Genomic DNA, 15,504 nt, shown 5'->3' on the forward strand with positions numbered 1-15,504 from the left:
CCTCAAGCCCCACTCGCAGAATTATCTAGAATACGACTACAAACAAAGTTAAGTCTGACACAGATGAAGGGACCGATGGCCAGCCAGCCTGGGTTCATCTTTGGGAGAAAAAGAAGAAACGACACAAACATTTTATTTGCACTTTTAGTAGTGATGGGAAAATGAAGCTTTTCGAAGCACCGAGGCTTTCCCCTCAACTGTATGGTAAAAAGGTACATTACTTGAAGCTTTTCCACATGTTGCACACTAATGACATCTTATGGTCAAAGTTGGAAAAAGTTGCTTTTGCGTCTCAGATGTCCAAGCAATTTTTGGTCAGTTTCATAAAATAAATCAACTTGTGCTACAAAAACCATAAGAAATAAAAAAATTAAAATCTAATTTTACTTACACAAGGTATAAATTAATTGATGTGTAAATAAACTTATAAAATAGAAAAAAAGAGACTAAAATACCATTTTCATTTACTAAAACTAGACTAAATTTCATCAGTTTTTGTAGACTAAAACAAAAGACATTTAGTTGACTAAAACTTGACTAGACTAAAAAGAGTATGAACGTGACTAAAACTAATAAAAACCGGCCGCCATAAACTGCACTATTCCCAACCATCTGTCACGGATTGGCCAGGTTCCACACCCTCAGTCACACCCAGATCACCGTCACCTGAATTCTAATCACCATCACCTGCACGCCATCATCACAGTCACCCTTAAATACTCACGCCACACACCACTCAATGTCCGGGCTCGTTCCAACGAAAGCGGACTGTAGTGTCTCTCTTCCCAAGAGTTTCGCTATCTAATCGTTACCTGAAATTACTTACCTGAACTCTGTCTCGTTCCAGTCTTCCAAGTTCCAGTCTTCCAAGTTCCAGTCTTCCAAGTTCCAGTCCTCCGAGTTACCGTCTTCCGAGTGTCCCAAACATCAGCTCAAAGTGGTGTGTGCCGTAAGCCATCATCCTCTCCGCCCAAGGGATCAGCCTTCCATTCCCCGCTGCACGAATCCTATAAGGAAGGACAGATTCATATTCAGCACCAGTTCACTCGACTCCAACCTCTCCACGTCTGCCATACTCACCAGCTATTGGATCTTCTCACATCACCGGCATTGCTGCTTTCAATAAACTAATATCATTGTTTCACTTACCTTGTTGTCCCGTCTGCTTCCTAACAGAAGCCCGGACCCGAAAACAGTCAGCAGCATGAACGTACAAGACCCATTTCAAGAGTTGGTGGATTCACTCCGAAAAGTCCTTCTGGCTTCACCATCTGTCACCCCTTCCGCACCGCCGCTAGTCACGCCTCCCAGCACTTCTTCGGATCCGCTACCATCCAGTCCCATGGACCCGACCAGCGCCATACGATGGCGGGGCGGAGGAGTGCAATGGATTTCTTCTGCAGTGTTCTCTAGTTTTTACAATGCAACCTGCGCTCTACCACACTGATCAATCTAAAATTGCATTTATCACCTCTCTCCTCACAGGACCAGCGCTAAAATGGGCAGACTCAATTTGGCAGCAGAATGGACCGATCACTCGTTCCATCCAGACCTTTATTACTCACTTCAAGGAGGTCTTCAGTCGCACGGATGGAGAAATATCAGCGGGTGAGCAACTGTATCATTTATCTCAAGGATCTATGTCTACTCAGGAGTATGCCCTACGATTCCGCACCCTCGCTGCGGCCAATGGATGGAACGAGCGGTCACTGCTGACCACTTACCGCCTTGGTCTCGAGCCTCGCCTTTGTCTCCAACTCGCTGCCCTAGATGACGCTATGGGGTTAGAGCGCTTCATCCAACAGTCCATCCGATGTTCAGATCGCATGCAATCATATCACTCAGAAACCTCGACTACTGCACTCCTCCGCCCAGCGGACATCGCCAGCCCTCCAGAACCAGAACCCATGATACTGGAGTCTGGTAGACTATCTCCCGCTGAGCGACAGAGGAGGCTGACCCGGGGTTTATGCCTCTATTGTGGTGCTAGTGGGCATATCAGACTGACGTGCCCCCTTCGTCCTGTTACTGCTGCGGTGAGTGTCATCCAGTCAGACGTTGAAAAAATTTATCCCTTGTCTACATGTGTGCAGTTAACCACTTCCACGTCTTCCATCGTAGCCCACGCCCTCATCGACTCCGGGTCAGCGGGCAATTTCATCTCGGGGAACCTCTGTCGCCAGCTCCAGCTCCGAACCGAAGCTTCGTCAAGCGTCTACCAGATCCAGCCCATAACCCGTTCCATCACCACAAGACCACGGATCCACCGGAAATGCCAACCCATCTACCTCCAGATCGGAGTCCTTCACCAAGAGGAGATTCAGTTACTGGTTCTGGAGGGCGCCACTATGGACATCATCTTGGGGCGCCCGTGGCTGGCGAAGCATAATCCCATCATCTCCTGGGGCAGTGGAGAAATAATCCAGTGGAGTCATGACTGCTTTCCCGAGTGCTTTCCTGAACTTCCACGTCCAGTTCCGAGACCCATGCCTGTCAATACCACGTCAATTGAAAGTCCCCTGGAGAAACGTTCTACCCAGATTCCTGAAACCTACTTCTCCTTCCAGGATGTCTTCTGCCCCAGGAGAGCTTCCCAGCTGCCGCCCCATCGGCCATGGGACTGCGCCATCGACCTGATTCCAGGCGCCCCTCTGCCCAAGGGAAGGATCTACCCGTTGTCACTTCCGGAGAGTAAGGCCATGGAGGAGTACATCCAGGAAGCATTACACCAAGGTTACATCCGTCCGTCCAAGTCCCCAGCAGCCTCCAGCTTTTTCTTTGTCGCCAAGAAGGATGGAGGGCTGCGGCCATGTATTGATTACCGCGTTCTAAATCAAGGCACCGTCAAGTTCAAATACCCCCTTCCTCTCATCCCTGCGGCCCTGGAACAACTAAGGTCAGCCACCATCTTCACCAAGTTGGACCTCCGCAGCGCATACAATCTGGTGAGAATACGGAGGGGGGACGAGTGGAAGACGGCCTTCGTGACCCCTACAGGGCACTATGAATACCGGGTCATGCCCTATGGCCTGGTCAACGCCCCCTCCGTATTTCAGAACTTCATCCATGAAGTCCTCCGGGAGTTCCTTCACAAATCTGTGATAGTCTACATTGACGACATCCTTGTGTACTCCCGGAGCGAGACCGAGCATATCCACCACGTTGCGGAGGTCCTCCAGAGACTCAGGGAGCACCAGCTCTTCCTCAAGGCGGAAAAATGCTCATTTCACCTTCCATCCGTTCAGTTTTTGGGTTACATCATCGACCATGAAGGTATCCGCATGGACGAGAGGAAGGTATCATCAGTCACATCCTGGCCACAACCATCATCTATCAAAGAACTACAGAGATTTCTGGGCTTTGCCAACTTTTACCGCCGGTTTATTCAAGGATACAGTCTCATTGCCACGCCGTTAACTAACCTACTCAAAGGTAAACCCTCCAAGTTATCCTGGAATCCCGAAGCCGCCGCAGCCTTCCAGTCCCTCAAGAGAGCCTTCACTAGATCACCCATCCTGCGACACCCTAACCCTGAGCTCCCTTTCGTCGTCGAGGTAGACGCCTCCATTAACGGCGTGGGGGCAGTGCTGTCCCAGCATCAAGGTACCACCAAACTACTCCATCCATGTGCCTACTTCTCCCGGAAGTTCAACCCGGCGGAGAGGAATTACAACATCGGCAACAGGGAACTCCTGGCCATTAAACTTGCCCTGGAGGAGTGGCGACACTGGCTGGAGGGGGCCAATCATCCATTCCTGGTATTAACCGACCACAAAAACCTCCAGTACCTCCGTGATGCCAAACGCCTATGTCCACGCCAGGCCCGCTGGGCACTCTTCTTCTCACGATTCCAATTTACCATCTCCTACCGTCCCGGTCCAAAAAATGTCAGAGCCGACGCCTTGTCCCGAATTCATGACTCTTCAGATGTCCCTGAACCTTCCTGCAACATCCTCCCAGACAATATTATAGTCAGCCCCATAGAATGGTCAGCCCCTCCAAGTGTCGCTACTCCTGTCCCTCGTCCTCCGCCGGGCTGTCCCCCTGATCGTCGCTACATCCCCAGGACACAACGGGTAGATCTCATCCGTTCCATCCACACTTCCCTGGGCACCGGGCACCCCGGGACCAACAACACCCTCTCGCTGTTGTCCGAACGCTTCTGGTGGCCTGGGATGGCAAGGGATGTGCAGCGTTTTGTCAAAGGGTGCCGAGAATGTGCCATGTCCAAGAATCCCAGACACTTACCAGCAGGCAAGCTCCATCCCTTGCCGATCCCGAACCGCCCCTGGTCACACCTGGGAGTCGATTTCATGACGGATCTGCCGGAATCGGATGGAAACACCTGCATCTTGGTGATTGTGGACCGCTTCTCGAAGTTTTGCAAGCTCCTACCCCTGAAAGGACTACCCACTGCCTTCGAAACCGCGGAGCTCCTGTTCAACAATGTCTTCCGTCAGTACGGCATACCTGAGGATGTGGTATCAGATCGCGGTCCACAGTTCATCTCCCGTCTTTGGAAATCCTTCTTCCGGCTCCTAGGTGTGACCGTCAGCCTCTCCTCTGGCTACCAACCGCAGTCCAACGGCCAGACGGAGAGGAAGATCCAGGAAGTGGGGCGGTTCCTCCGGACATTCTGCCATAGCCGCCAGAACTCCTGGAGCCAGTTCCTGGGCTGGGCCGAATACGCCCAGAATTCACTGCGGCAACCATCCACCGGCCTCACACCATTCCAGTGCGTCCTCGGGTTCCAGCCACCTCTATTTCCCTGGAATGGTGAACCATCTGAGGTCCCCGCAGTGGATCACTGGTTCCGGGAGAGCGAGAGGGTCTGGGACGAGGCCCATCACCACCTACAGAGGGCAGTCCGCAGACAGAAGACCTATGCGGATCGGAGGAGGACTGCGGCTCCTGAATTCAGTCCGGGTGAACAGGTTTGGTTGTCCACCCGAGATATCCGTCTGCGGCTGCCCTCCAAAAAGTTAAGTCCCAGGTTTGTTGGTCCCTTCCAAGTCCTGGAACAGGTAAACCCGGTCACTTACAGACTCCAACTCCCTCCGGAATACCGTATCCATCCTACATTCCACGTCTCCCTCCTAAAACCATTTCACCCACCTCTCACTTCCTCCACAGAGCCTGGCCAGGAAGAGGAACCTCCTCCCCCCCTGATGCTGGACGACGGCGCCGTCTATTCCGTCCGGCAAATCCTCCGGTCTCGTCGTCGTGGTGGTCTCCTCGAATATCTGGTAGACTGGGAAGGGTATGGACCTGAAGAGAGGTCATGGGTCCCAAGAGAAGACATCCTCGATCCCACGCTCACCGAGGAGTTCCACACAAATCATCCGGAGTTTCCTGCACCTAGGGGACGAGGGAGACCACCACGGCGCAGAAGACTTCAGCCCTCAGGAGCGGGCCCTGGGGAGGGGGGTAGTGTCACGGATTGGCCAGGTTCCACACCCTCAGTCACACCCAGATCACCGTCACCTGAATTCTAATCACCATCACCTGCACGCCATCATCACAGTCACCCTTAAATACTCACGCCACACACCACTCAATGTCCGGGCTCGTTCCAACGAAAGTGGACTGTAGTGTCTCTCTTCCCAAGAGTTTCGCTATCTAATCGTTACCTGAAATTACTTACCTGAAGTCTCGTTCCAGTCTTCCAAGTTCCAGTCTTCCAAGTTCCAGTCTTCCAAGTTCCAGTCCTCCGAGTTACCGTCTTCTGAGTGTCCCAAACATCAGCTCAAAGTGGTGTGTGCCGTAAGCCATCATCCTCTCCGCCCAAGGGATCAGCCTTCCATTCCCCGCTGCACGAATCCTATAAGGAAGGACAGATTCATATTCAGCACCAGTTCACTCGACTCCAACCTCTCCACGTCTGCCATACTCACCAGCTATTGGATCTTCTCACATCACCGGCATTGCTGCTTTCAATAAACTAATATCATTGTTTCACTTACCTTGTTGTCCCGTCTGCTTCCTAACACCATCCTGGATAACCTGGAATTTTGTAATGCAGTGTTTCAGTTATAAGAATGAAATAATACCTTAACTTCTTTAATGACTTAAAAAAACATGTTCATGTTCATTTAAAAACATGTTCCATTCCTTATGGATTTGATTGTTACAACATGTTTATATTCACTTTATTAATAAAATCCTCAGCTTTGAGGATTATATTATTCTTGGCTCTAGAACAGATTCAGTGCGTTGACAGCTTGGCAACCACTGTTGAACTGGATCAGTTTGATTCATGAACATTTTGCTGCAGTGTTGAGCACAAATGCACAGAAGAGTCATTTACATTTACATTTATTCATTTAGCAGACGCTTTTATCCAAACCGACTTACAATTGGGAATACAACAAGTGATTCATCCTAAGGAGGCAGATCAACATAGGTAGTGCTCAAAAATACCATATACCAGACGTTGTTAGATGTGTGCATTCTATAGAGGGAGGATCAGGAAAGAGAGGAGATCAATTTTTTTTTGTGTGTGTCAAATAGTGTCAAAAAAAGATGGGTTTTCAGCAGTCGCTTGAAAACTGTTAAGGAGTCTGCATTCCGGATAGAGGTGGGAATATCATTCCACCAGGAAGGAACGTTGAAAGAGAATGTTCTGGAAAGCGATTTAATGCTTCTCTGTGGTGGTACAATGAGGCCTCTTTCACTAGAGGATCTCAGACTTCTGGAGGGGGTGTAGATTTGAAGTAGTGAATAAAGGTAAGCAGGTGATGAGCTGGTGGCTGTCCTATAGGCCAGCATCAGTGTCTTGAATTTGATGCGAGCTGTAACCGGTAGCCAGTGCAGGGATATGAAGAGAGGTGTGACATGGGCCTTCTTGGGCTCACTGAAGACCAGCCGTGCTGCTGCATTCTGAATCATTTGTAGAGGTCTGATTGTACATGCTGGAAGACTGGCTAAAAGAGCATTGCAGTAGTCCAGGGTCTGGACGAGGAGTTGTGCAGCATGCTCTGTTAGGAAGGACCTGAGCTTTCTGATGTTGTGCAATGCAAACCTGCAAGATCGAGCAGTTTTAGCTATGTGGTCTTTAAAAGTCAATTGGTCATCAAACATTACACCAAGACTTCTGGCTGAAGTCGATGGGGTAATTGTTGATGAACCTAACTGGATGGAGAAGTCATGTGGTAAAGTTGGAGTGGCAGGAACGACAAGGAGCTCAGTCTTTGATAGATAAAGCTGTTGATGGTGTTCCTTCATCCATGCAGAGATATCCGCCAGGCAGCCTGAGATCCGTGCAGCTACCGATGGGTCATCTGGTTTGAATGAAAGATAGAGCTGTGTGTCATCAGCATAGCAATGATAGAAGAAGCCATGTGCCTGTATGATGGGGCCCAGAGATGTCGTATATATGGAGAAGAGGAGGAGTCTAAGAACTGATCCCTGAGGAACCCCAGTGAACAGTTGATGAGTTTTGGATACCTCCCCTCCCCAGGCCACCCTGAAAGACCAACCAGAGAGGTAGGATTTGAACCAGTGAAGTGAAGTCCCTGTGATGCCCAGCGATGAGAGGGTGGACAGGAGGATCTGATGATTCACAGTTTCAAAAGCTGCGGATAGGTCCAGCAAGATGAGTACTGATGATTTGAAATCAGCTTTTGCAGTCCGCAAGGCTTCAGTGACAGACAGTAGTGCAGTCTCAGTTGAATGGCCACTCCTGAACCCTGACTGGTTAGCATCCAATAGATTGTTCTGTGAGAGGAATAAAGATAGCTGGCTGAAAACAGCTCGTTCCAATGTTTTTGCTATGAATGGAAGGAGAGAGACAGGTCTGTAGTTGTCTATGAGTGAAGTGTTATGTGTAGGTTTTTTGAGCAGTGGGGTTACCTGGACCTGCTTAAATGTAGTGGGGAAAGTGCCCGTGAGAAGAGATGTGTTGATGATATGTGTGACCGCCGGTAGGATTGTAGGAGAGATTGCTTGGAGAAGGTGTGAGGGGATGGGATCTAAAGGACATGTCATCGGATGGCTGGAGAGGAGAAGTTTGGATACTTCTGCCTCAGAGTGGGGACAGAAGGAGAAGAGGGGAGTTTCAGCCATGGGTGTGGTCAGTTTTAGTTCCTGTGTGTGTGGAGATGAGAACTTATTACTCATAGATGTAGTTTTAACAACATAACATAGTAAGTATTTGTATGTATTTCATATACATCAGTGGTTCTCAAACTTTTTTGGTCGCGCCCCCCTTTAAAACTTTTAAAAAACCTGGCGCCCCCCTCCCAAAAATACCTATCCCACCTAAGACTAATAAATGATTTTACTAAACTTAATGAAAAATTAATGCTTTCTTAGTAAAAAAAAAAAAAAACCTACAGAAGAAAAACACATGCAACACTTGAAATATTAAAAAAATAGCACAGGGAGAATTCTCTGTTATTTATTTACATATTTTTGTAGGTTTCATGCTGTCCTAAGGCATAGCAGGGCTTGAAATTAACTTTTTTACAGTGCTACCACATAAAAAAAGTTCGAGCACAAAAAAATATAGGAGCACCCAATTTATTTTTAGTAATGTACCGATCTTGATTCTTCATGGCTGATTCTGATTGCAGATGTTTTACAAGCAAATTGATTCCGAAAGCCTTTTTTATATATTTATTTTACGCCTTGAACAAGGGACAGGAATTAATGAAAATATGAGTACATGAACAAGATCTTTATTTTCTCTATTATAAGTACAGCCCTTTAAATTAGAGGCAGCCACTGCATTTTTAAATAATCTACAGTATAAATAACAAAAAATAAACGACACAGTTCTTTCTTAGTCGTGAAGACAATAAATGCAGCCATAATCAAAGTAGGCTACTCTTTCAATATTCAAAGTGCAAATAGACAAAATTTTCCCACCATGATACAGAGTTAAAGACAACTACACAACTTATTATAGCCCACATTCTAATAACAGCTTAGATATTTTATGTAGCCTAATTTGCACGCATTGGGGAGTCGCTCTTTAAACGTGGGGTATTAAAATTGTATTGAAATGCTTGCGCATTTTACTTTCGGTTTCATTTTAACGATCGCGCGAATCAGCGGCGCTGAGCGTGCATTCTACAATACAAGACATTACTTTTACAAAACCATTTGAAAGTGGGTGGACACAAACAGGATTTTGAAAAGCCCCAAGTGGAAATTACGTCCCTGCATGAGCTGAACTCTGCCGCTGAGTTATCATTTGTGAATGTATGCCGAGACTGAGGCGCCAGAATGCCGCAGTTCAGCGGAGCGCAGTGTCAGTGACATCTCTGCTGGACACGATAAAGTTGCAAATAATTTTAACTTTGAAGCTCTGCATTGAGCTTTTGAATGACCAGCACCTGCCTGGGTCTGTGTGAATTCATCTATGGTTTTCTCTTCTCTTTCACACACCGCTCCATCTCCCACAAACAGGATTTTGAAAAGCCCCAAGTGGAAATTACGTCCCTGCATGAGCTGAACTCTGCCGCTGAGTTATCATTTGTGAATGTATGCCGATTTGTACAGTATACCGAGACTGAGGCGCCAGAATGCCGCAGTTCAGCGGAGCGCAGTGTCAGTGACATCTCTGCTGGACACGATAAAGTTGCAAATAATTTTAACTTTGAAGCTCTGCATTGAGCTTTTGAATGACCAGCACCTGCCTGGGTCTGTGTGAATTCATCTATGGTTTTCTCTTCTCTTTCACACACCGCTCCATCTCCCGTTTGATACGTCCTTTGGCTGTTAACGTTTTTATATTTATTTTTCTGCTGATGGCCCCCGCCCCCCGCAATACTCGTGCGCACCCCACTTTGAGAACCACTGATATACCTAGAGTTATTAGCTTTACCCTCAGGAGTTGTGATGTTGTGACATTTGTGTTTACTGAAGTTACTTATGACATTAATGAATAAAAAGCAACACTTTATATTTAGTGTTCAGTAAAAAACTATTTGCAAATTATTTGCAAACTATAGTTAATCAATAGTTTATAAACTGTTAGTACATTAATAGACTATATACAAACAGTAAGTTCTTCATTCATTGTCACTGTATTTAACAATTTTTATTGTTTAATTAGCTCATATATAAAGAATAAGATAATTCTTTGTAAACAACTGCAAATAGCTCTCACTTTAGATTAGGTCATGGTATTTAAAAAATTGTTATTAATTGCATTAATATTAAGAGATTTTTTAAAATGTACAAATACATTAAGCCTATGACCAAAATACCAAATGTTAACATTCTTTTTAACATAAACTTTAAAAAAGGCATAATCCTGTCAATATGAAATACATATAAATACTTTCTATATCATGTTGTTAAGATATGTCAGTTAGGATTAGGGGTTAGCTTAGAGGGGACAGGATATACAGCAGGGTTTTCAAACTCGTTTTAGGGTGAGGGTGCACAATGATTTGAAAGGAGATTCTATGAGATTCGGCCCAAATTCTCCTTTTTTCATAGAATCTCCTTTCAAATCATAGTGTCATGAGAATCCTTATGTTTCTTGTCGTTTGCCTTTGTTTTGCACTGCTTGTCATTTGGTTTCTCCCTCTGTCTTCCCCCCGTCTGTTTGTGATTATTTGGTTTAGTCCTGTGATTAGTCCTCGTTTGCTCATTATCTGTATCACCTGTTTCTTGATTAGTTTGCCTTTATAAGTATGTCTTTGAGTTTTGTCTTTTGTCGGTCATCAAATGTAGTATGTGTGTGGAAATCCCCTGTCTTCTTACTTTGAGAATCAAGATTAAAAGCGTCTATCAATCAAGTTTGACTTTCGTCTCGTCTCACCAGCACCGGGCTATAACAGTATGACCGACCGAAACTGCAGCGCTGAGGAACGCCTGTGGAGCTTGAGGCAGAGCGGTCGGGAGTTGGAACGGTATGTGGAGGATTTTCTTGAGCTTTATCATCGGGTGAGCTGGCCCGACGCCTCCATTGGCATTGTGTTTCTGTTGGGGTTGGATGAGGATACAATACGTTGTGATCTCTCTGTCCATGATTTTTCGTTTGTCGAGTTAGTGAGTATTATTCTCTGTTTAAATGGCTCTGGTTTCGAGGTGGAGCTAATAGAGAACAACAATCCGATCCGAAGTCCAACCCCCTCAGAAACACAATACAGCGCACCGGCTCACCCAATGCCAAGTGCCTCTACATACCGGTCCAACAGTTCAGACCGCCTGCCTCGCCCTAAACATCCGGCAACCATCCAGAGCTCCATAGGCTTCCTCAGCCTAATACCGCTGGCCACAGATCCTGATCTTCCGGTCGAGGTGACCGCTACCCCTGAGACCTCAGTTAGGAAGGCCAGCGCTCACGATTTCCCGGCCGAGAGGGTCGACATAATGGACAATGTTGAAGAGGATCTAATAGACTGGTTTGGAGAAATAATTTCCTACCCTCCTGAATCCCCGCTGGTTCCGCCCAGCCGTCCTGAGTCTCCGCTGGTTCCGCCCAGCCGTCCTGAGTTCCCGCTGGTTCCGCCCAGCCGTCCTGAGTTCCCGCTGGTTCCGCCCAGCCGTCCTGAGTTCCCGCTGGTTCCGCCCAGCCGTCCTGATCCTCCGCTGATCCTGTCCAGCCTTCCAGAGGCTCCACTGGTGTCGCCCAGCCTGCCTGATCCTCCGCTGATCCTGTCCAGTCCTCCTGAACTTCCGCTGATTTCGCCCAGCCCTCCAGTGACTGCGCAGCCTGAGCGCCCTCCAGTGACTGCGCAGCCTGAGCGCCCTCCAGTGACTGCGCCGCCAGGGCGCCCTCCAATGACTGTACCGCCAGTGACTGCGCCGCCAGAGTGCCCGCCAGTGACCGCTCGCCCAGAGCTAACTCATTCTGTGTCTTCGCTGGAGACGCCCAGCCTTCCTGAATCTCCGCTGGGGTCGTCCAGGCGTCCAGAGCCCGCTCCTCAAGGGCGCCGTCCAGAGCCCGCGCCTCAAGAGCGCCGTCCGGAGCCTTCGCTGGTCCCGTCCAGCCGTCTGGAGCCTTCGCTGGTCCCGTCCAGCCGTCCGGAGCCCTCGCTGGTCCCGTCCAGCCGTCCGGAGCCCTCGCTGGTCCCGTCCTCCCTGGTGTTTCCGTCACGGCGCGGGACGCGCCTACCGGGAGGGGGGGGTAGTGTCATGAGAATCCTTATGTTTCTTGTCGTTTGCCTTTGTTTTGCACTGCTTATCATTTGGTTTCTCCCTCTGTCTTCCCCCCGTCTGTTTGTGATTATTTGGTTTAGTCCTGTGATTAGTCCTCGTTTGCTCATTATCTGTATCACCTGTGTTTTCTTGATTAGTTTGCCTTTATAAGTCTGTCTTTGAGTTTTGTCTTTTGTCGGTCATCAAATGTAGTATGTGTGTGGAAATCCCCTGTCTTCTTACTTTGAGAATCAAGATTAAAAGCGTCTATCAATCAAGTTTGACTTTCGTCTCGTCTCACCAGCACCGGGCTATAACACATAGTGCACCAAATTACAATTTAATTTGCAAAAAAAGGGGCTTAAAAATAGAGATCTACTGTAAATTAGAAGTCAAGTCAAGTCACCTTTATTTATATAGCGCTTTCAACAATAAAGATTGTGTCAAAGCAACTGCACAGCATTTAAACAGCACAATAGTGTGTAAGTAATGCATTATTGTAAACAATCAATTTTCAGTTAAAGGCAGTTCATCAATGAATTCAGTGATATCATCGTTAGTTCAGTCCAAATGGTATACGATGTCGCTGGAAAGTGTCCCCAACTAAGCAAGCCAGAGGCGACAGCGGCCAACAATAAAACAGAAGAAATTACTAAATTATTAGAACATTACTATACCCCTGTGTACACAATGACCACATTCACCCCTGCCACCCCCATTCCTTTTGGGCAAAGGGACGAAATGATCACTGGTTTGTGCTTTGTGAACATTTTCTCGTCTTGCGCGGCGGCACCACTGTGATTCAAAGATGTACCGGGAGACGCGCGTCTATTAGACACCGATCGTCACTTCCAAAAGGCAGACATTCCCATTCAGAGTCAGAATCAGCAAATAACATTTCCAACATTTGTTTGTGCTTCGTGAACACTCTCGCCTTGCACAGTGGCACCACTGCTCTGCAAAGACGTACTGTGAGATGCGCGTCTATTAGACGGCCGATCGTCATTTCTAAAAGGCAAATATTCCCCTTCAGAGTCAGAATCAGCAAATAACATTTCCAACATTTGTTTGTGCTTCATTTGTTTGTGCTTCGTGAACACTCTCGCCTTGCACAGTGGCACCACTGCTCTGCAAAGACGTACTGCGAGATGCGCGTCTATTAGACGGCCGATAGTCATTTCTAAAAGGCAAATATTCCCCTTCAGAGTCAGAATCAGCAAATAACATTTCCAACATTTGTTTGTGCTTCATTTGTTTGTGCTTCGTGAACACTCTCGCCTTGCACAGTGGCACCACTGCTCTGCAAAGACGTACTGCGAGATGCGCGTCTATTAGACGGCCGATAGTCATTTCTAAAAGGCAAATATTCCCCTTCAGAGTCAGAATCAGCAAATTACATTTGCAACGCATCCTCACAGTACAACTTTTTATCAGCCTGTTGGTGCTTTTCTCCTCACAAATCTGACAATTTAGTCAGACACTCTGAACTGTACTGCTTCCGCATCAATGAAGATCGCTCACGTTCTCTGTTATTTCTTCCAACACTTTGAATAGGAACATGACATAATTTTGGTCTAGAGTCGAAGTGCTACATGTCTGCCATCTAGTAGTAGGGAATACAAATGAGCGCATGGCGCTTAGAGGGTTAACAAAAAAAAACTAGATTGCATTTGTAATGCATTAGATTTGGCATACGCACGCATATATACATACTAGAGGTGCGCAGATGAGCTGAAACATCACTCGAATCCGCAGCTTCAAATAAATTATCCCGCACCTATATTTTTCTCTGATTTGGCTAACCGCACCCGATCTTCCTATTACAGTTATTCTTATTCTTAGTTTTGCATGATGATACGATGAAGGGATGGTTCATTTTAACAGCTATTCTGCACATCGCGGCACACCCTAATTACTCATGCTTTTAAGGCAAATCCACGCTGAAAAGAAGAACGTTAACTGACATATGGACGTGACTCTCCGCAATCTCTGATGAAATCCGTAGGGTTTTCTCTATATTAGAGCCGTTCTGAACTTACTATTTGAAAGCATGATCCTTGAGCTCAAAAGTTTACAGGGGTTCACCAGTTTAAGAAATTTCAGATCTTAAAATTCTGTTTCTTTTCATTTTTAAGCTGTTGTTTTAGTTATAATGTACTGATTAAAATTAGTAATCAATAATAATTATTATTTTACCACTCGCCAGCCGGACGGAGCGGGCGCGGGCGCAATCATCAAATATTTAAAACAAATACAAATGAAATCGTATGCCTGATGAAAAAAGTATTTAAAACAAGTTGATATTTTAGAAAATGTAGTTAACACTTAAATCATTATTGATTTTTCTCATCCACCCACAAAAAATCTGAATGCATTTTTTTATTAAGTTACCCGACCCGCGAATATAACCGCCATCTGCAAATCACTAATACGTACATATTATGATTAATTAATTCCTGCTTCCTGACACCTGACATCCCTTTTCCTCAACCAGTGCATCAACATCAGCATCCAAGTATGTTGTGAACGTCGGTCCACTCATCAAGTGCTACAGAGAAAGCAATGAACATCTTAACTTTGTCTTTCAGCTGATGGTTCAAGTCTCTTGCAAGGTCCTCAATTCTTTTAGCCACAGTATTTCTTGACAAGCTAATACTGGCAAAAGAAACATCCACCCTTCTAGATCAATTTATCTTTTTTTGGACATTTTTAAAATCGCGAGTGCTTGCCACACATCTTCAGTTAACCGACGTGTTTGAAATTTGATTTAGGCGCCGCTTTAGAATGCGCATGCGTGTTAGAGGTTCCTGCTGAAGCTCAATAGAAGCACGATTAAAGGATCAATGATAAAATAAACAATAAAACCAAAGACAATATTGCCGCAAATACCCATACATACCAAACGCATTTATGTAACAATGACGCTGAGGCGGCATTAGAATCCATATGCGGAAGTTTATTGCAAGTAGCAAACAACAAATACGTGAAAACAGGCAGAGGGTCGATACCAGTAAAACAGTCTGATCTTTCAACAATCCAAGGAATAATCCAAGAGACATTAGTGATAAACCAGGCAGAAAGTTCAAACCTTGAGATCAGTCCACACAAGCAAACAATCCAGAAAGGGAAATCCGTGAGATCAATGGTCAGAGAACGAGGCAGAATCATACACATGCAGGCAATCAGAAGATCAGGAGAAACGCTTGGTAAGGCAGGTTAACTGGCAATACTTCGCAATGTGCAAGCACATGTTCACAGCTTAAATAGTTCCAAACAGGAAGTGAATGTAGAAGCAGCAGAGGGAGTGCTTAGTCTGTACTCAGGTGATGGCTCCCTCTGCTGGCTTGGCATTACAATTTAATACTACTTCTACTAATAATAATAATAATGATAATAAAAAATATTTAA

The 15,504-nt window shown here is 46.2% G+C and overlaps 1 protein-coding gene across 1 annotated transcript in view; it reads left to right on the top strand.

Annotated features, from left to right (window-relative positions):
* Positions 1-15,504, top strand: part of LOC141332981 (NACHT, LRR and PYD domains-containing protein 3-like) — an 84,044-nt gene that overhangs the window by 3,457 nt on the left and 65,083 nt on the right. The gene's annotated exons all lie outside the window — the stretch shown is intronic.

The sequence above is a fragment of the Garra rufa genome, chromosome 4 (assembly GCF_049309525.1).
Source record: "Garra rufa chromosome 4, GarRuf1.0, whole genome shotgun sequence".
In the NCBI taxonomy this organism is placed as follows: domain Eukaryota; kingdom Metazoa; phylum Chordata; class Actinopteri; order Cypriniformes; family Cyprinidae; genus Garra; species Garra rufa.